The sequence below is a fragment of the Sarcophilus harrisii genome, chromosome 5, assembly GCF_902635505.1.
Source record: "Sarcophilus harrisii chromosome 5, mSarHar1.11, whole genome shotgun sequence".
Taxonomy (NCBI): Eukaryota; Metazoa; Chordata; class Mammalia; order Dasyuromorphia; family Dasyuridae; genus Sarcophilus; species Sarcophilus harrisii.
This window is the reverse complement of record NC_045430.1, coordinates 52736665-52757367: the sequence shown is the minus strand read 5'-3', so window position 1 is coordinate 52757367 and position 20703 is coordinate 52736665. Positions and strand designations below refer to the sequence as shown.

The following is a 20703-nucleotide window of genomic DNA, read 5'->3' as shown; positions in this document are numbered from 1 at the left end:
ACAAAATAGAAAATTTTGATTATGTCAAATTGAAAAGTTTTTATACAACCAAAACTAATGCAGACAAAGTTAGAAGGGAAGCAATAAACTGGGAAAATATTTTTACAGTCAAAGGTTCTGATAGAGGTCTTATTTTCAAAATATATCGAGAATTGAGTCTAATTTATAAGAAATCAAGCCATTTTCCAATTGATAAATGGTCAAAGGATATGAACAGACAATTCTCAGATGAAGAAATTGAAACTATTTCTAGCCATATGAAAAGATGCTCCAAATCATTATTAATCAGAGAAATGCAAATTAAGACAACTCTGAGATACCACTACACACTTGTCAGATTGGCTAGAATGACAGGGAAAGATAATGCGGAATGTTGGAGGGGATGTGGGAAAACAGGAACACTGATACATTGTTGATAGAATTGTGAATACATCCAGCCATTCTGGAAAGCAATTTGGAACTATGCTCAAAAAGGTATCAAACTGTACATACCCTTTGATCCAGCAGTTTCTACTGGTTTTATATCCCAAAGAAATCTTAAAGAAGGGAAAGGGACCTGTATGTGCATGAATGTTTGTGGCAGTCTCTTTGTAGTGTCCAGAAACTGGAAACTGAGTAGATGCCCATCAATTGGAGAATGGTTGAATAAATTGTGGTATATGAATGTTATAGAATATTGTTGTTCGGTAAGAAATGACCAGCAGGATGATTTCAGAAAGGCCTGGGGAGACTTACATAAACTGATGCTGAGTGAAATGAGCAGGACCAGGAGATCATTATATACTTCAACAACAGTACTATATGATGATCAATTCTGATCCAGCAATGAGATGAACCAAATAACTTCCAGTAGAGCAGTAATGAATTGAACCAGCTGTACCCAGCGAGAGAACTCTGGTATATGACTATGAACTATTACATAGAATTCCCAGTCCCTCTATTTTTGTCCACCTACATTTTTGATTTCCTTTACAGGTTAATAGTACACTAGTTCAAAGTCCGATTCTTTTTGTACAGCAAAATAACTGTTAGGACATGCATACTTATATTATATTTAATTTATACTTTAACATATTTAACTTGTATTGGTCAACCTGCCATCGGAGGGAGAAGATGGGGGGAAGGAGGGGAAAAATTGGAACAAAAGGTTTGGCAATTGTCAATGCTCTAAAATTACCCATGCATATAACTTGTAAATAAAAAGGTATAATAAAAAAATAAAGTAATTGTAAACAATATAAAATACTTGGGGATCTACCTGCCAAAATAAACCCCATAATTATATGAACACAATTACAAAACACTTTTCATATAAATAAAGTCATAATAAACAATTAAAAAAAAAGAAAAAGTGAGCACCGTAATATGATGAAAAGAATACCACTTATAGAGTCATAGTACCCAAGTGAAATGTTAGCTCTGTCAGGTATTACTTGTGTGAACTTAGTAGGTTGTTTCTTCTGGCTGGGCTTCCCCTAGCTCTTTATCCCAGTAGTAGTTTAAATTCCTGCTATATGTGCTAAAAGAAGCACAAAATGAAATTTAGCCATTGTAGAGGCATGATGGATCTCTGTTTCACTTCAACATTTGGAAAATATCGCCTACATGCAAAGTACTTGGTTGATAAATGGGCCAAAAATAACCATGAAGAAGAAAAAATAGTCCATTATTCTCTTCAGAAAGTTTTTGAATAGGGTTGAGATGATATGCTTAAATATTTGCTAGATAGAATTAATAATCATGCATAGACTCCATTGTCTCCATTTTTCCATTTCTTGGAATTATTACTTTACTACCTAAGTGAGATCTTTCCTGAACTCTACCTACAAAGATTAGTGTTTTTTTCTAAAATTACCTCATATTTATTTCTATGTATATTTTGTTGATAATCACATATGTACATATTGCCTTATCTCATAGAATTAAAGCTTCATGAAAACAGCTACTGTTGTAATTTTGTTTTAGCATCTCCATTGGTTAGCACTGTCTTTGGCTATAGTTAAATTTTAAAAGTTGTTTTTTGATTAATCAAGCTGTGCTTTTTACCATGGGATGTTGGTGAATAGTGGAAGGGGGAGTGAGATTGGTGGTTAATGTCCTTTGTTAAAAAAAAAAAATTATTGGTCTGATCAATAAGCGATGATGATCTGAACTCTGATCAATTCATTGTCTCCTATACTTAAAGAATAAAAAATAAAAGGGAAACCATAAAGAAAGAAGCACAAACTGAAGTCTAGCCATTCTAGAAGCATAATTGATATCTATTGAGATCAGTTGAATCGAGCTTCTTCTTGATTTTTGGTCTTTCAATAGATAAATTCAATTCAACATTTGGAAAACATTTACTACATGCAAAGCATTTGGCTGGTGCCTGAGCTAGAAATAACTGCAAAGAAAAATAAAGGGAGAGGAAATGGAAGAATGGAAAGAAGACAATACTTGTCACAAGTGTCATGTAGGCATTCTCAAAAGGACCCAGGAACTGATAAGATTAACAGATGAGGTAGATGAGTCAAAGATGACATTGAGGGTCATATAGACAATGACGACATATAGAAGATTTGTGGTGGTATTAATAGTAATAAGGAGGTAAGAAAGTCAGGAACCAGGGAGAGATTACTAAATTAACCCTTTCTTTTATATGGTCTGCTCTATGGTAAAAAGACTGACGCTTAGTAGATGATGTTGATATCTGTTTTGAACTGTTCCTTATAAAGTATCTTTGAAATAAAAACTAAGTTTTAGGCATATTTAATCTTTTCCAAAAGATTTCAGTTGAGTGACTCTGACATTGTGTCATTTAGCCATTATCATGGTGAAATCTAAATAATTAGCTATATATAATTTGAAAACGCTATCATCCATAAACAATAGAATTCAATATCTACTCCTTTTCAAAATTCTATCTCTAAATGTTTGATATTGTATTATAGACTATTTTAAGTCCAGTTGAAAAAATGAACTAATGTTTCAGGTAGAATGAATGAGCCCTTTTTTGACTGGTAGCATTAAAAAGCTAGAGAAAAGTTTCTTTATGGTATCTTTTGTTTATTTGTTTATTTTTAGGCATAAAAGACAATGGAGAGACTAAATTTATTTGTTCTTATTTACTCAGCCTTACAAACTTAAAAAAAAATAAAGTTGAGACAATCCTTCCAATTACTTATCCATAATAGACAATATGGAGGAAAATCTTGGTATTGTGTGCTTGGAAATATTCAAAAATTGAGTACATATAGTATGTCACATAGTGCGTTGAACATAAGATATATATTCAGGCAGCTCAAACTGGTCCAAGCCAATTGAGCTTTAGTAATCCCAATAATGGGCTTATAAACTTTAAAGATATAAAGGAACTTCAAAAAGTCATCCATTCCTACCTTTTATTTTGCAGACGAGGAAACAGAGCCCAAGGAAGTTTAATCATTGTCTAAGTTGGCACAGGCAGTAAGCCTCATAGATGACATTTGGACCCAGGTCCTGGACTCCAGAATTTCCTGTCTTTCATCTAATTTCCTCCCACCTCTCTGAAATATGTTCATAGCAAAATGTTCTTAAAATGAAACTAACAAGATTATTGCAGATGCCATCAAGGGCCCTTCTTCTTCACATCGTGATATATAAGATAACTCTTTAGAATCCATTGAGCTTTGGCTAATTTAACACCCAAGCAATTGTAAGAAATTGAAATGGATTTTGGAGAATATTTAGATCATCATGCTACTAGAGGTAGTTGGAGATAGCCTGGGGTATCACAAAACCTGCTATACCCATGCATTATACCATCTGTTCAGTATTATTCTGCTCCTTAGTAACATTTCCCAAAATGCATGTTGATTGAGTGATAGACTTCCATAATTTTTATTTTTATGTAAGGTCTGTGATATAATAAACCTTTGCCATTGATTTACTTTCTTCTAAGCATGTCTTATAATAGTTCCTCTGCTCAATCCTGTACTTTTATCTCATTGGTAGCAACAATAATATTGTCAGTTATTTTTGGTGCTACAGGTCTGTGATACAAGTTGGGAGGTAGGTGTTATTCCTCTCCCTTTACACATACGTACATACACAGAAGCACACACTAACACCCATATGTGCCAGCTGTAGCATTTAGAAAACTGAAGTATAAGCAGTCCTCTCTGGGCTCCTCAGAAGACTGAAAATAGAAAAGAAATGGAATCTAAATTTTTTTCTGTTGTCTCTATTCATTGCATAGCAATCATATTGTTTTAACCTTATCATCTAAATGTTCTCTGGATTACAAAAGACTATCCTTATCCTAGATATATGCTTGATTTTCATGTAAGATAACTTCATTAGGGATATTGTGAAGAATTTTAATTTATAATAGTTATAACAGTAGCTAGCATTTGCCTAGTGCTTTAAGATTTTCAAAGTATGTTACAGATATTATCTCATTTTATCTTCATTATAACCAAAGGATGTAGGTACTATTATTTTCCTCATTTTTCAGATGAAAAAAACTGAGACAGAGAGCAGTAAAGTGATTTGATTAGGGTCACTCATATCTAGGAAATTCAGAAGTCACATTTGAAATCAGGTCTTCTTGATTCGGCATTCTGTTCATTGTGCCATCCAGCAATGCACATATTTAAAATTCACAAGCTGTTGTTTATAATGATTTGGTGTGATAAATTGACTATGTGTTTGATTTTTAAAAAATGAAGTATATTTCTACTGTATTACATGCAAATTGTGAGGAGAAAATTTATGTATGTTTGGCTGCTTTGTAATTTCCTAATTTATTTTAAATTTCAGATAGTGGAAATAACCCCTTTTCTTTAGCTACTGCCTCTACTTTATCTAGCTAATGTTCTCTACTGGATTTGGAGAAAGTGGGGAAAAAAAACCTTATTAAAAATAAACTACGAGTGACTTTTAAATTACTTTTCACCACCCTCATAAGAAGTGATTATGTTGCTATTCTGGTACTGCTAAATTAAGATTTAATCCAAGAATCTCATATCTAGGGGCAAAATGCTTGATATATTTGTATGAGAATTGAACATCTATGTTATTAGTGATCTCTTACTATCTGACAGCACCACTCCTCCCCCACTTTGTGGTCTTGAAGATGAACAGTAACATTATCTAACACTACTAATAAACATCTGGCCTTTGGATTGACATTTAGGGTAATTGGGAATTGCCATTGTGCCTCCCCTAAATATCCTCTCTGCCTGTGATATATAAGTACAGCACAACAGGGTGATAATGCAATCTTTTTTCTTTCTTTTTTTTTTTTAACTTTGCTACTATTATCATTTTTATTATTTTACATGGTTTATAAGTACTGAATATTCTTCCAGCCATTCAATTTGTTCTTTATTTCTTTTTTTTAAATAACTTTTTATTGACAGAACCCATGCCAGGGCAATTTTTTACAACATTATCCCTTGCACTCACTTCTGTTCTGATTTTTTCCCTCCCTCTCCCCACCCCCTTCCCAAGATGACAAGCAGTTTTATACATGTTAAATAGATTATAGTATATCTTAGATACAATATGTGTGTGCAGAACCAAACAGTTCTCTTGTTGCACAGGGAGATTTGGATTCAGAAGGTATAAATAACCCGGGAAGAAAAATAAAAATGCAAGCAGTTTACATTCAATTCCCAGTGTTCTTTCTTTGGGTGTAGCTGCTTCTGTCCATCCTTGATCAATTGAAACTGAGCTAGATCTTCTCTTTGCCAAAAAGATCCACTTCCATCGGAATATATCCTCATACAGTATCATTGTTGAGGAATATAGGTTGCTATAGTTATTGACTGTTTTGTCCTTTGAACCTAATCTGTTCCATTGATCAACTAGTCTATTTCTTAGCCAATATTAAATGGTTTAAGTAACCACTGCTTTATAATATAATTTTAGATCTGGTACAGCTAGGCCACCTTTATTTGATTTTTTTTTTAATCAATTCCCTTGAAATTCTTGACCTTTTGTTTTTCCATATGAACTTTGTTGTTATTTTTTCTAGGTCATCAAAATAGTTTTTTGGGAGTCTAATTGGTATAGCCCTAAATAAATAAATTAGTTTAGGTAGTATTGTCATCTTTATTATATTTGCTCACCCAATCCAAGAGCATTTAATATTTTTCCAGGTGGTTAGATCAGACTTAATATGTGTGGAAAGTGTTTTGTAGTTTTGCTCATAAAGTTTATGATTTTCCCTTGGCAGATATATTCATAAATATTTTATACAATCAGTAGTTACTTTAAAGGGAATTTCGCTTTGTAACTCTAACTGTTGGGTTTTATTAGGAATATATAAGAATGCTGATGACTTATGTGGGTTTATTTTATATCCTGCAACTTTGCTAAAGGTGTGGATTGTTTCTAATAACTTTTTAGTAGAATCTCTGGGGTTCTCAAAGTATACCATCATATCATCAACAAAGAGTGATAATTTATTTGGTTTCCTCATTGCCTATCTATTCTTATTCCTTTAATCTCTTTCTCAACTCTTATTGCCAAAGCTAGCATTTCTAATACAATATTAAATAGTAACAGTGATAGTGGGCAACCTTGTTTTACTCCTGATCTTATTGGGAATGGTTGCAGTTTGTCCCCGTTACATGTGATGCTTACTGCTGGTTTTAAATAGATGCTTCTGATTATTTTAAGGAAAAGTTCATTTACTTCTATACTGTCAAGTGTTTTTAATAGGAATGGATGTTGGATTTTATCATATACTTTTTCTGCATCTATTGAGATGATCATATCGTTTTTGTTAATTTGGTTATTAATATGGCCAATTATACTGATAGTTTTCCTAATATTGAACCAGCCCTGCTTTCCTGGTAGAAATCGTACTTGATCATGGTGTATTATCCTGGGGATGATTTTCTATAGTCTTTTTGCTAATATCTTATTTAAGATTTTAGCATTAATATTCATTAGGGAGATTGGTCTATAATTTTCTTTCTCTGTTTTCAATCTAACTGGTTTAGGTATCAGTACCATGTCTGTGTCATAAAAGGAATTTGGTAGGACTCCTTCATTCCCTATTTTTTCAAATAGTTTATAAAGCATTGGGGCTAATTGTTGTTTGAATGTTTGGTAGAATTCACATGTAAATCCATCTGGTCCTGGGGATTTTTTTTAGGGAGTTGATTAATAGCTTGTTCTATTTCTTTTTCTGAAATTGGATTATTTAAGCAATTTACTTCCTCCTCTGATAATCTGGGAAGCCTATATTTTTAGAAGTAATCATCCATTTCACTTAGGTTATCAGATTTATTGGCATAAAGTTGGGCAAAGTAACCCCTTATTATTTCTTAAATTTCCTCTTCATTGGTGGAAAGTTCTCCCTTTTCATTTTTAAGACTACTAATTTGATTTTCCTATCTCCTTTTTCTAATCAGATTTACCAAAGTTTTATCTATTTTATTGGTTTTTTCATAAAACCAACTCTTAGTTTTATTTATTAGTTCAATAGTTTTTTTTACTTTCAATATTATTAATTTCTCCTTTTAATTTTAGAATTTCAAGTTTAGTATTTTATTGGGGGTTTTTAATTTGGTCTTTTTCTAGCTTTTTAAGTTGCAAGTCCAATTCATTGATCTTCTCTTTCTCTATTTTGTTCAAGTAAACCTCTTTATACTCTGCATGTATCTCCCTGTTTTAAATGTGTTTCCTGTAATGTTTGTGGCAGCCCTGTTTGTAGTGGCTAGAAGCTGGAAAATGAATGGATGCCCATCAATTGGAGAATGGTTGAGTAAATTGTGGTATATGAATGTTATGGATTATTATTGTTTTGTAAGAAATGACCAGCAGGATGAATACAGAGAGGATTGGCGAGACTTACATGAACTGATGCTGAGTGAAATGAGCAGAACCAGGAGATCATTATATACCTCAACAACAATACTGTATGAGGATGTATTCTGATGGAAGTGGATTTCTTCGACAAAGAGAAGATTTAACTCAGTTTCAATTGATCAAGGATGGACAGAAGCAGCTATACTCCAAGAAAGAACGCTAGGAAATGAATGTAAACTGCTTGCATTTTTGTTTTTCCTCCCTGGTTATTTATACCTTCTGAATTCAATTCTTCCTATGTAATAAGAGAACTGTTTGGTTCTGCACACATATATTGTATCTAAGGTATACTGTAACATCTTTAACATGTATAGGACTGCTTGCCATCTGGGGGAGGGGGTGGAAGGAGTGAGGGGAAAAATCTGAACAGAAGTGAGTGTAAGGGATAATGTTGTAAAAAATTACCCTGGTATGGGTTCTGGCAATAAAAAGTTATTTTAAAAAAATGTGTTTCCTGTAAACAACATATTGTAGGGTTCTGACTTTTGATCTAATCTTCTGTCTGCCTCCTCTTTATGGGAGAGTTCATCCCATTCACATTTACGGTTAAAATTACGAATTCTGTATTTCCTGCCATCCTAATATCCCCAGATTATGCTTTTCTTTTTCTTGCCCTTCTTCCCCCCTTCCCTAGTATTAAAGTTATTGGTCCCACTTGCATCACCCAGCTCTCCCTCTTTAGTATCCCTCCCTCCTCCCTTTGAATCCCTTCCTCTTTCTTGTACCCTTCCCTTATTACACTTTTCCCTTTTCCCTTTTCCTCTCCCACTTTTTAATGAGGTGAGAGAAGATTCTCCGTAAAACAAATATGTCAATTATTTCCTCTTTGAGCCCACTCTGATGAGAGTAGGATTCACATAGTGTTCGTCCCCTCTCTAAATTCCCTCAGATATGCTACGTTTCCTTTGCTTCATTGTCGTATTTAGTTTCCCTCTTTTTATCTCCCCTTTTCCCTTTTTCTGACACCATCCCCTTTCTATTTCTACTTCCCTTTTTTATGTTATATCAATAAAATCAAATTATACATGTGGTTTTTATGTATATCCATAACAGAAATACAGTTCTCAAGAGTTCCTTTTACCTTTTTCTACTTCTCTTGAGTCCTGTTATTGGATATCTGGTTTTTTCCTTAGAAACAGATGGAATTCCTCTGTTTCATTAAATGTCATCTTCTTTCATAGGAAAAAATGCTCAGCTTAGCTGGCTAGGTTATTTTTGGCTGCATTCCAAGTTCTTTTGCCTTTAGGAATATCAGATTCCAGGCCCTTCAATCTTTTACTGTTGAGGCAGCCAGATCTTGCATGACCCTTATGGCACATTGGTATTTGAACTGGTTTTTTTTCCTGACTGTAAAATATTTTCTTTAGTCTGAAAATTCTGGTTTGGCCACAATATTCCTCGGAGTCTTTATTTTAGGGTCTTTTCCAGAAGGTGTTCGATGGATTCTTTCAAAACATATTTTACCTTCTGGTTCTATTACTTCTAGGCAGTTCTCTTTGATGATTTCCTGTAAAATAGTATCTAGGCTCTTTTTTTCATCATAATTCTCAGGTAGTCCAATGATCCTCAGGTTATCTCTCATAGATCGATTTTCCAAATCCATTGTTTTTCCAAGTAAATATTTAACATTTTTTCCATTCTTTCATATTTTTCATTTTACTTGACTGATTCTTCCTGTCTCAGTGAATCAGTCATTTCTATTTGTTCAGTTCTGATTTTTAGTGAGTTATTTTCTTTTTCCAATTCACAAATTCTGTTTCCCTGCACTTCTTGGGAGTTTTTTACCTTTTCCAATTCATATTTCACAAAGTTGTTTTCTTTTTCCACTTTATCAAATTTTTCTTTTAGTGAGTTATATTCTTTTCTGTACTGTCTTGCATAGCTTCTCTTTCCTTTCCCCATTTTTCTTCTAGTTCTCTTTTAAGGTTTTTAATAGTCTCTTCTAGGAGAGCCTTTTGTATTGGGGACCAGCAATTGTCTGGAGACTGTCTGCTATTAGTCTCTTCAGGGTTGAAAAGCTGTTCTCTTTCTGTATAGAAACTATCAATCCTCCTTTTGATTTTTTTACTCATTTTGTTAAAGCCTGTAGGGTCTGTCTTCAGAGTCAGGAGGTTACCAGCTTCCTCTGCAGAGCAGTAATAGGTGTATGGACTGGTAGCTGTCCTGCCAGCCGGCTGCAAAAAGCAGCAAAGTACTGGAGTGTGAAGATCGTGTATTTTAAGATCAGCACGAGACAGGAATTCAGGTTAGGGGAAAATCGTCAGTCTTTATTCTCAGTGAAGAAGGATCGGAGGTGGAAGAGAATCGGCGATAGCAATGTGTGCAGCTGAGTCAAGAAGCTAGCTCGACCAGCAGCCACACAACCAGCAGCTCGGAGTCTAGAACCCAGCCCAATCTCTCCCCTCTTGTCTTCCCTCTCTCTCTGCCTCCACCCACCAAAATCGTCATTTCCTATACAACACATCAGGACTTGCAGGGAGAGTGGGCAGGGACCGTTCTTTATCCAATCATGTATATTAATAGAGTATAGCCCAATTACTATCTAGCCTCATGTACTTGGGACCTCAGTCCATCAGCTCAAACCTCAGCCCATTACACTGGAGTGCTCTGGGAAAGAGTTCCCCACCTGGAAGTAACTCAGGCCTGCAGGGCAGAGCTGGGAAAGTGCCCTGCAAAGAATCCCTGCTGTGTGAGATAACGACTGCCCTGGGGCTAGACACTGAGCAGTGAGAGTTTCACTACCCCAAGCCAAATCCCACCCTGAGGCTGTGGGTATTAGCAGTTGAGCAGTGAATGCACTAGCAGGGACCAAAAGTGTCTCTGCTCCGGGAAGCCCAGTCCTGCTGGGGAAGTTCTATTGCCCCAGGCTGAGCCCCTCACTGTGCGGATTAGAGGCTGCCCAGGCTGTGCCCCCCTGTCGTGTGGATTTGTAACTGCCCCTGCAAAAGCCCCAAACTGCAGGATGTGGCTGCAGGGCTGTGTTTCAGTCTGCCTGAGTCATTTCCGGATTTGACTAGTTACAGACAGATCTTGTTAGGTTCTGGTGTTTTTTAGAGTACCCTCTGTTTTAGGCTTTAATTTCTCTGCCAGTTTACTGCTTTGTAATCAAAGCAGAGCAGTTAGCCTATAGCAGAGTCGTCTCTATAATTTCTCTAGTCACAGGGATCACTCCCACCCCTGGGGGTGCTCTGGACGCTAGTTTCTTGCTGCCTGTTCTAGTCTGTTCCTGGCCCCTCAGGACAAACCTTTCCTGGAGATCTTCCAGATTGACTTTGGCTGGTAAGCTGTAGTGCTTCTGATCTTCATGAATTTAAGCAATGAAGAGCTATTTTTGAGGTTGAATTAAATAGTTGGTTATGAGAGGAATGAGAGGAGCTTAGAAAGTCGTGTGTGCCTTCTCTGCCATCTTGGATAATGCAGTCTTAAAATCATGACTGGTCTTTATTTATGGATCCACCTGACTTGTGAAACCATAAAGAGGAGCATCTGGGCATTTTTAGTTATGCTCCTGTTCACTGATGAGTAAGAAAAGCATTGCCTTATTTCACAGAATCTATAAGTGATTTAAACTAGGATATTACCAATGTAACAAATCAAAAATGTTTGAAATAATGCCATTCCAAATTTACCCTAAGTGTAAATTTGGAAGATACGGCGACCTTTCAAATAATTTGCTATCCCAGTTTCTAAACTAGTGAGTTTGCCACACTGTGGGTGGTAAACAGAAACTAAAATAAAGAAATTAATATTTCTTTCATCTTACCCAGCATGTCTTCATTTGCCTTAGGTGAGCTAAGTAGGCTATTTATAAAGCTGAGTAATCATAACAGAGTTAAAATAAAAAGCAGGAAATTGTAACATCTTTAACAAGGACTTCTTCATAATTTCTTATAGGTCTGTTATCTGGGGAAACTCCTTCACTGAAATTCCTTTCAAACCAAGAGCTATTAGTATAGTGAAACAACAGGGACTTTTCATAAGGTCTCTAACAGGAGACCTATTATATTCCTGTTATATTCCTTCATCAGTCATCTCTTTTCCTTTGTTCATTTTTCCATCATGATACCTTACCAGGGTTGAATTTCTATCCATCACCTGTCTCTCCTTACTGCCATGCCTCCATTCTTGTACCCAGAGCAAATCAAGTTGGGGAGGGGAGAGGATACAGATTCCAGCCCCCCCAATCACTAAAATAAATGGACATATCTTATCTCTTTGAGAGATTAGTACAAACTTCTCATTACCTAGATATTTAGTACATAGCATTGTGAATACTAATGATCCCTTTTCAAATTTTCAGGAAAGCATTCTCCTAAGAAGGGACACTTGAACTGAACATTGAAGGAAGAGAAGTATTCTAAGAAGCAAAGGTAAGGAGTTATATTTTCTTTATATGTTATCTCCTCCATTAGTATGGAAGCTTCTTGAAGTCAGGAAATATTTTTGTCTTTGTAGCTCTGATGTTTTGCATAGTACCTGCACACAGTGAAGTGCTTAATTAATGATGTTGTTCTTGAGTCCTTTCAGGCATGTCTGACTTCTCAGTATCCCATGTGAAGTTTTCTTGGCAAAGATACTAGTTTGCCCTTTCCTTTTCTGGCTCCTTTTAAAATGAAGATATTGAAGCTAACAAGTCTAAGTAACTTACTGAGGGTCACACAACTAATACATGTCTGAGATTGAGTTTGAACTCATGAAATTGAGTCTTCTTGATTCCAAATTCTATCCATTGTATCACCTTAATATTTGTTGATTAATTGATTTTAGGCAAACAGTCAGGCCTTGCAAAGAAGTATAGAATTGGGAGTTATAGGTATGCATTCATAAAATAATAAATTTAGTTCAAATGAAGAGCCATAAAAGACATATGAAATATGTCTGGGAAGATAGGCTAGAGCATACTGTGAAGGACTCTAAATGGTTTTATCTTATCATTTTATCCGTAAGGATATTATGGGTGATTTTTATCAAATTCCTTGTTGAATTTTAGGTATGCTACATGTATGATAATTTCCTTTCCCAGTTAATTTACCAACTCTTTCACAAAAAGAAATGACATTAGTCTAGCATAACCTGTTGTTGAATTCATGCTTTGTTTTGATGATCACCACTTTCTTTTGAAATGCATCCCTTCAATAATATATTTGAGATTTTTTATTTGCCAGTATTTGTTGTTTAAGTTCATCAATGTATAACTTAGAGAATCCAAATTTTTTCCTTGTTTTTGTTTTTCTTTCCGAGTACCAGGACTTTTGCCTTGCTAACTCTGCATCACCTCTACTTTTCTGCAATATTGTCCAAGGATCAAAGATAGTGTCTTTACAACTTGATGACTTAGGTTTTCTGGTACTGGTGACTTCAACTCAATGTATATAGCTGGCTGCCCTCCTATTACCCCCTCACTTATGTTGGGATTCAACTTACCATTAATTTTTTATTTTTCTATCTTCAGTCCAAAGATCATTTTTCTTGGCAGAAAAAGAAAAAACAAATAATCAAACAAAACAAAACAAAAGAGAGCAAACTTTTTTGTTAGGTATTATCCCATCATTTCATCCAAAATAGTTCTATTTCTTTTGTAATCTTTGTATGGTTTCCAATACAGATTAAAAATAGCCTTATGTCCTAGACCTTAGAATTCATTATCAATTTTGGCTTGTTCTGCACTTTAACACTTCATTATATTCTCATGTGACTTTTAAAAAATGATCATATTTAGACCTTCCTTTAAAAAAATGATCATATTTAGACCCTCCTTACAACTATCTTTTTTCCTCAATAATATTTTATTTTTCTAATTACTTGTAAAAATAGTTTTCAATGTTCATTTTGAATTTCACTTTTTTTTCTCCCCCCATCTCTTATTTTTTCCCTCCCCAAAATAGTAAACAATCTGATGTAGGTTATACATATACAATCATTTTAAACATATTTGTATTAGTTATGTACAATTACATTTTATACATGTACTTCTTAAAATCTAAAATTTACAACATAAAACCTAACAAGGCCCAGAAAGTCTCCATGAAACCTTCATGATGTCAACTTTTCAATCTAGACAAGTATTTTCTTGTATTATGTGTAGTCCAGCTGTTGGTGGAGCTTTTGGGTTTTAGTTGGATGGATTTACATTTAGTTGGATGGAAGTACATTCATACTTATTCTTGGTTGAATCCTAATTATAAAGGATTCTTTCAATTTCATTAGGAAATTGTTGACTTTTGACTTTCTTCAGGAGAATTTTCTGTAGTTGTCTTATATGACTTAGGATTAATCTTTTATCTGTCTTTGTATTGTTAATGATAGCTTCAAGAATGTATAGTAAGAGTATTCTTTTCCATTTCCTATCTAATAAACAGCTGCAATGATCTCTCTTTGTGTTTATTAGTCTAGCTGTTCAGGAGCTGTGTCATCTCTTAGTTGTGTCTACACATTACTAAGCAACTGGAACAAAAGTAAACAGAAGTTTTCATAGCATTTACTAATCTGGCCTGTATGACATTGAATTCTTGAAGGCAAGTTTTCTCTAGTCTTGGCAAGTTATGAGATAACCCACCAAAATTATTTTTTTTTCTGATATTTAGAACTTATTTCCATAAATGGCAAAACTTTTCATTCTCTGAGTATGTAATTTTATTATGGACCAGAACTCTGAAACAAGTATTCTTATAAGGTGTTAAATCAGTGGAATTGATGAGACAATGGTTATCTAGTTTAGCATGGTGCTGAATAGTTCTCTATGTTCAGTATCATTGATTTAATCTTACAACAAATAATGGTTTCCTAGTGATATAATGATTGGTTTATGCTCAGTGTAGAGCATATAAGCCGGGACGCAGAGCCAGATTCATTCAGAGCCAGAGAAGACAAGCGGATTGGTTCAAGCTCTGGGATTCAAAGACAGATTCATTCACTCCATCTTACTTCACTGTTGTGGCAGGCTCTCCTCCTTTGCTTCTCCACTGAAACCTAGACTCTGGAAAGGCTCTTCAAGAAAGCTAGCTGAGTCCCAGGCAAGGAAAGTAGATTGTGAAGAAGATAATAAAGGATTTGGACTTTAGCACCTGACTATTCTTGTGGCGCTAATCTGCTGAAAGGAAGGCTTCTCCAAGACCTCCAAAAAAACAAACAAACAAGAACATTACATAATTTTGTACAAAATATATTACACAATGCCTTATCTTATAAAACAGAATGTCATACCTATGTCAGTGGGTCTGTGATCCTACCAGGATAGATTCTCTTACCAGAATCATAAAATTTCAGAGTTCGAAGGGAAATTGGTGGCAATCTAATCTAAACCAGACTGCAAATGTATTCTTATTGTAACAAACTGAATAAATGGGTACTCAGTGAAGACTTTCCACCACGTCTTAAAGAAATGCATTTTATTTTCTTGTTGTTCAGTAGTTGAAATGTCTAACTGACTCTTTATGACTCCATTTGAATTATTTCTTAATACTGGATGAGTTTACCTTTTTCTTCTCCAGCTTATTTTACAGATGAGTAAGCTGAGGTAAGTAGGGTTAAGAAACTCACTTAGGATTACAAAGCTCATTAATGTCTGAGGCTGGATTTGAAGATGATTTTCCTAATGAATGGATGCCCATCAATTGGAGAATGGTTGGGTAAATTGTGGTATATGAATGTTATGGAATATTATTGTTCTGTAAGAAATGACCAGCAGGATGAATACAGAGAGGCTTGGAGAGACTTACATGAATTGATGCTAAGTGAAATGAGCAGAACCATATCATTATATACCTCAACAACGATACTGATTTCTCCAACAAAGAGAAGATCTAACTCAGTTTCAATTGATCAACGATGGACAGAAGCAGCTACACCCAAAGAAAGAACACTGGGAAATGAATGTAAACTGTTTGCATTTTTGTTTTTCTTCCCAGGTTATTTATATCTTCTGAATCCAATTCTCCCTATGTAATAAGAGAACTGTTTGATTCTGCACATATATATTGTATCTAGGATATACTGTGACATATTTAACACGTATAGGACTGCTTGCCATCTGGGGGAGGGGGTGGAGGGAGGGAGGGGAAAAATCGGAACAGAAGTAAGTGCAAGGGATAATGTTGTAAAAAATTACCCTGGCATGGATTCTGTCAATAAAAAATTATTGAAAAAAAAGAAGAAGATGATGATTTTCCTGACTCCAGGTCCATTCTATTTTGGGAGAGCTCTAATTCCTAAAAATATTTTCTTATCAAGTTAAAATTTGCTTCTTTTCAACTTCCACTTATTTCTTTTGCTTCTGATATCTGCAGTCAAAAAGAACAATCACAATTTTCTTTATTGATAATCCTTCTGATGCTTGAATATATTTGACATATCTTGTTTGAACGTTTGAATATTCTAATTTTCATGTTCATCATTCACAGGGTTTTTGGCCAGTCTTCATATGGTTTTCATTCAAGATTCTCCCTAATTTTGGTTGCTTTTCACCCTATCCATTTTTTGCTTCTTTTCTTTTCTCTAGAACTGAATTATATACATGGTCTGACCAGAGCAGAATACATGGGGTTTTCCTTATTCTCAGGATTTGTGTCTCTTTACTATAACCCAGTCACATTAGCTTTAGTAGTTGTCATATCATATTGCTAACATGTAGTTCACTATTCCTTATTGTTTTCAGACAAATATAACTATGTAATCATGTCTTCCCCATTCTGAACTTATGATACTGTATTTTTTGAGCCCAAGCATAAAACTTTATATTTATCTTTACTGAATATTTCACCTTATTAGAGAGTCTAACGCTAGAGCTAAATCTAGCTTGTCAAGATGATCTTTTAATTCTGTCATACTGAGAACTAGCTATTCTACACTTTGTATCATTTGAAATTTTGATGAATATTCCATCCACGCTATTATAATCCAAGTCATTGATGAATAATGTTAGGTAGTGCAAGTCTAAATACAAATTGAAAGGTGTATACAACTCAATCCTTATTTGCTAGTTGACATTAAACCATCAATAACTATTCATTGAATCCAGTTGTTCACCTACTTCCAATTCTGGGTCCCTGTGTTTTTGTCCTTTCTCCCATGAGAATATGACAGAGAATATCTTGTCTTGCTTTCTTGATATAATTACAATATTCTTGTATTGTATTAGTTGACTAAGCCTGTCAAAGTTATTAATAAGATTAGTTGGGCGTAGCCTGTTCTTTATGGAATCCTACCAGCTATTTTAGATTTTGACTTCTATTTCTATTTGTTTATGGACCATCCCTTTAAAAATGATCTTTTAGAAAAGTTTTTCTTCATTTCCCCAGTGCTAGAGCATAGTGCCTTGCATGTGGTAGGAGCTTAATTAATGTTTGTTGAATTAAATAAAGTTGTGAAACCAGATGTACTTGGATCATTTGGTGATCACTAGTTTACTTCATTCCCTGTCATTAGTCACATTTCTCAGTCATGTTTTTACTGTAATACCTCTACAACCCTTGTCTTTTTATTCCTTTGTCTCTAAGTGAACTTGCTTATAACATAAGAATGGAAGTGAAAACAGGTACCAAATCTGCTGAGCCTTAATTTTATATAGAATTTTAAATCGGACTTTGGTTTGAGGGTGATCTATACATCCTTCCTCTGGAATAAACATGCCCACCTTTTGTTGCCTGTTTGTCTCTTAAGAAACCTGGGGGTTATTTTAGGTCTTGTTGTGAGAGGATGTGGATATTATTATATTTGGGAACAACTGGATAGTTGAATATTTTGCTTCTAGGTATTGGCTTCACAAGGCTATATAGCCTAAGGAAGATTATTTTATCTTGGATTCTACCTTTGCTTCTCCGCTGAAACTTAAACTGTGGAAAGACTCTTCAAGAAAGCTAGCTGGGCCCCAAGCAAGGAAAGTAGATTGTGAAGGAGATAATAAACTTGGGAGGTAGGACTTTTTATTATTCATTTTCATAGATGAGGAAATCGAAGCAGAAAGAGAATGTGACTCGCTTACTTGATTACCTAATAAGTATCTGAGGCTAGATTTGAGTCTGGGTCTTTATGAGTTCAAGTGCTTTCTATCCACTGTTGTTGTTGATGGTGTTGTTCCTTCATTTTCAAAGAGGACAATGATATCTCAGGTCATAAACTGATTTGCTTGCTCCCTGTCCCTCCTTCTCTTCCTTTCTCCCCCCTCTTCTCCACCCTCTCTCTCTTTCTCCCTCTCCCTTCCCCCTTCTCTCTCTTTCTCTCTTTTTGTCTCTCTGTTTCTGTCTCTGTCTCTCTCTCACTCCCTTAGTCATCAAAGTCAAGCAGCAAGACAAAAATCAAGATGATTGATAATGGCCCAGAATGTACTATACCATCTAGTTGCTTATGAACTGTACAAGTAGGAGCTAGGGTGACAGCTAGATAGTAGTCTATACATAAGACACTTGTATATCTGGACTTCAAGCTTAAATAATCAGAGATGTAGAGATGAATCTAGATCAAGAGATTAGCTAACCCAACCCTCAGTTTTATATATGAGAAAATAGAGGTTTTGACTTTCTTAGGGTCACACAAACAGTAAACAGAGATAAGATTTGGACCTAGATTTTTAGATTTGACTAGAATCCAGATAACAAGTAAATATTTAAAGTGCACACACCAATACCTGGAAAATGGGGATTTGATTAATGTCTTCAAATATTTAGTGAGATAATTGTATGAAAGAATATATATATATATATACATATGTATATATATATATATATATATGTATGTATATCCATATGCATGTATACAAACATATATGTATGCATCCTTTAGATAACCAGGATGATTGAGGGGATTTGAAATGTCAATAAAAAAAATTTTTAATGAATTAAAATTTAGCCTATACATAAGAACACTTGTGAAATGGGGATTTGATTAATATCTTTAAGTATTAGTAAGAGAATTGTGAGGAAGAAATTATATGCTTGCAATTATATACATATGCATGCATATGTACACACATACACATACATGTGTATATACCTACATGTATGTATTTGGAGCAAGAAACAATGCAGTATAGATATCAATTACATGAAAATAACAGAATAGACAGCCCATGTGGACTTGCTTCAGTCTGAACTTAATCTCTCAGTTGCTCAGAAAACATCAAGACCTCTTTGCAGGGGTCCTCAAACTACGGCCGTGGGCCAAATGCGGCAGCTGAAGACGATTATCCCCCTCACCCAGGGCTATGAAGTTTCTTTATTTAAAGGCCCACAAAACAAAGTTTTTGTTTTTACTATAGTCCGGCCCTCCAACAATCTGAAGGACAGTAAACTGGCCCCCTATTTAAAAAGTTTGAGGACCCAGAGAGGTTCAGGAGGCTTCCATTTTAAGAGCATGAGTTTGAATTATGGTTAGCTTTAGAATTATTTGTGTAAAGAATTTATATACCACTTATTTATGAGAAAAATGATCATCTCTTAGCAGTTCTTCAAGAGACTCTTTCTGGAAAAATCAAAATCAGTTCTATTTTCTGAAATAGATGTACTTAATTCTTACAATAAGGTAATTGGCCACATATGTTTGACATCTCGTTCCATGATATTGTTTAATTTTTCTTTATTCTTGCATACTTAATTCCTCTGCTAAAGATGGCTTCAATTTCTTCAAGCTAGGAAGAAATTTGCAAGTTCTTTCTTTATTGCTTTTAAACCTTAGGGACTTATCACGGACACATTATGACTTTGTAAAGCTCAAGGCAGTTTAATAACTTCGCATTAAGAATATAAAATTCAAAACCATCAGGATATCTATGAAACAATTGGGACACTAATGGCTTTCTTAAGTATGGCACCTCTCTTCCTGACATAGAGGAGTCTCATGGACTCTACCCCCTGGTAGTTGTAATTGAAGTGACATGTCAGTCTCATAGTTTGATCTTTGTACTCATCAAATACATTAATCCACTCTTCTCAATGATCAGAGGGTTACCTTTATGTCTTTGTTTGATCTGTTCTCAAGAAGGGCACTGTGGTGGAAAGAACATTAACTTTTGTGACTCTGAGTCATGAGAAATACATGAGATTTAAAATTCACATAGATAGGTTGTTATTAGTGTTCTTAAAAGGCTATTCTCTTCTTTCTCTTTTCCCTATCTTGACCCCCACCATTCCCAAGCTAGAGGAGCTTTCCCTAGGAAAGGAATTAGAATTAAGGTCAATCTTACCTTAGCTCCTGATCATCCTACATTCTCCCTTTTTTTAAATCCTACATTAAGAAACCATCAATTCAGCTAGTCCTTCCTGGTATGGGTATTCTATATTCCAGGGCAATGATTAATGTGTTCTCATGATACTAAAATTAGTTAAGGGTTAGACTCATAAATTTAGAATTTTTATTTTTATTTTATTTTTAAAAGATAGAGTCTGTCTCACCCAGGCTGGAAGTATAAAGATTACTTACCTGATTGATACCACAATGATTAACATGGGCATTTTTACTTGTTCTGTGTTTCAACCTACATTGATTTGACAACTTGGTAGTCATCTTACTCCCAGAGACTTGACCAACTGGTACTAACTTTGGTGTGTACACCTAATTGATTTGGTTCACTGCCGTCAGATTTTATGAGAGGAAAAGATTCTAAAACTAGATGGAATTACAAATGTGTGCTACCATATTATTATTGTTGTTTGTTCTTCATTTTCAGAGGGACCAGTGATATCATAAGGTGATTTCTTGACTTGTGTATAAATTGGATACGAGTGGAGCAGGGCTGTGGGAGCCATCAGCTTCCCTCTCTCCTCTAGAGTCATTGAAGTCCAATGGCAAGAGAAATGTCAAGATGACTGCTGGTGACCCATGATTCAGGGCATGACTTTGGCCTTTCTAAAGAAAGGTCCTTACCAG

The 20703-nt window shown here is 34.9% G+C and overlaps 1 protein-coding gene across 11 annotated transcripts in view; it reads left to right on the top strand.

Annotated features, from left to right (window-relative positions):
- NAV3 (neuron navigator 3) overlaps positions 1–20703 on the top strand; it is a 1064916-nt gene that overhangs the window by 167610 nt on the left and 876603 nt on the right. For 5 of the 11 annotated variants that reach the window (XM_031938355.1, XM_031938352.1, XM_031938354.1 and 2 more), the window contains exons 2-3: positions 12146–12215; positions 17594–17755. The gene's annotated coding sequence lies outside the window, so the exon portion shown is untranslated. Of the gene's footprint in view, positions 1–12145; positions 12216–17593; positions 17756–19120; positions 20525–20703 lie in introns of those variants that run through there. The other 6 variants (XM_031938349.1, XM_031938356.1, XM_031938357.1 and 3 more) reach the window with 2 other exon arrangements.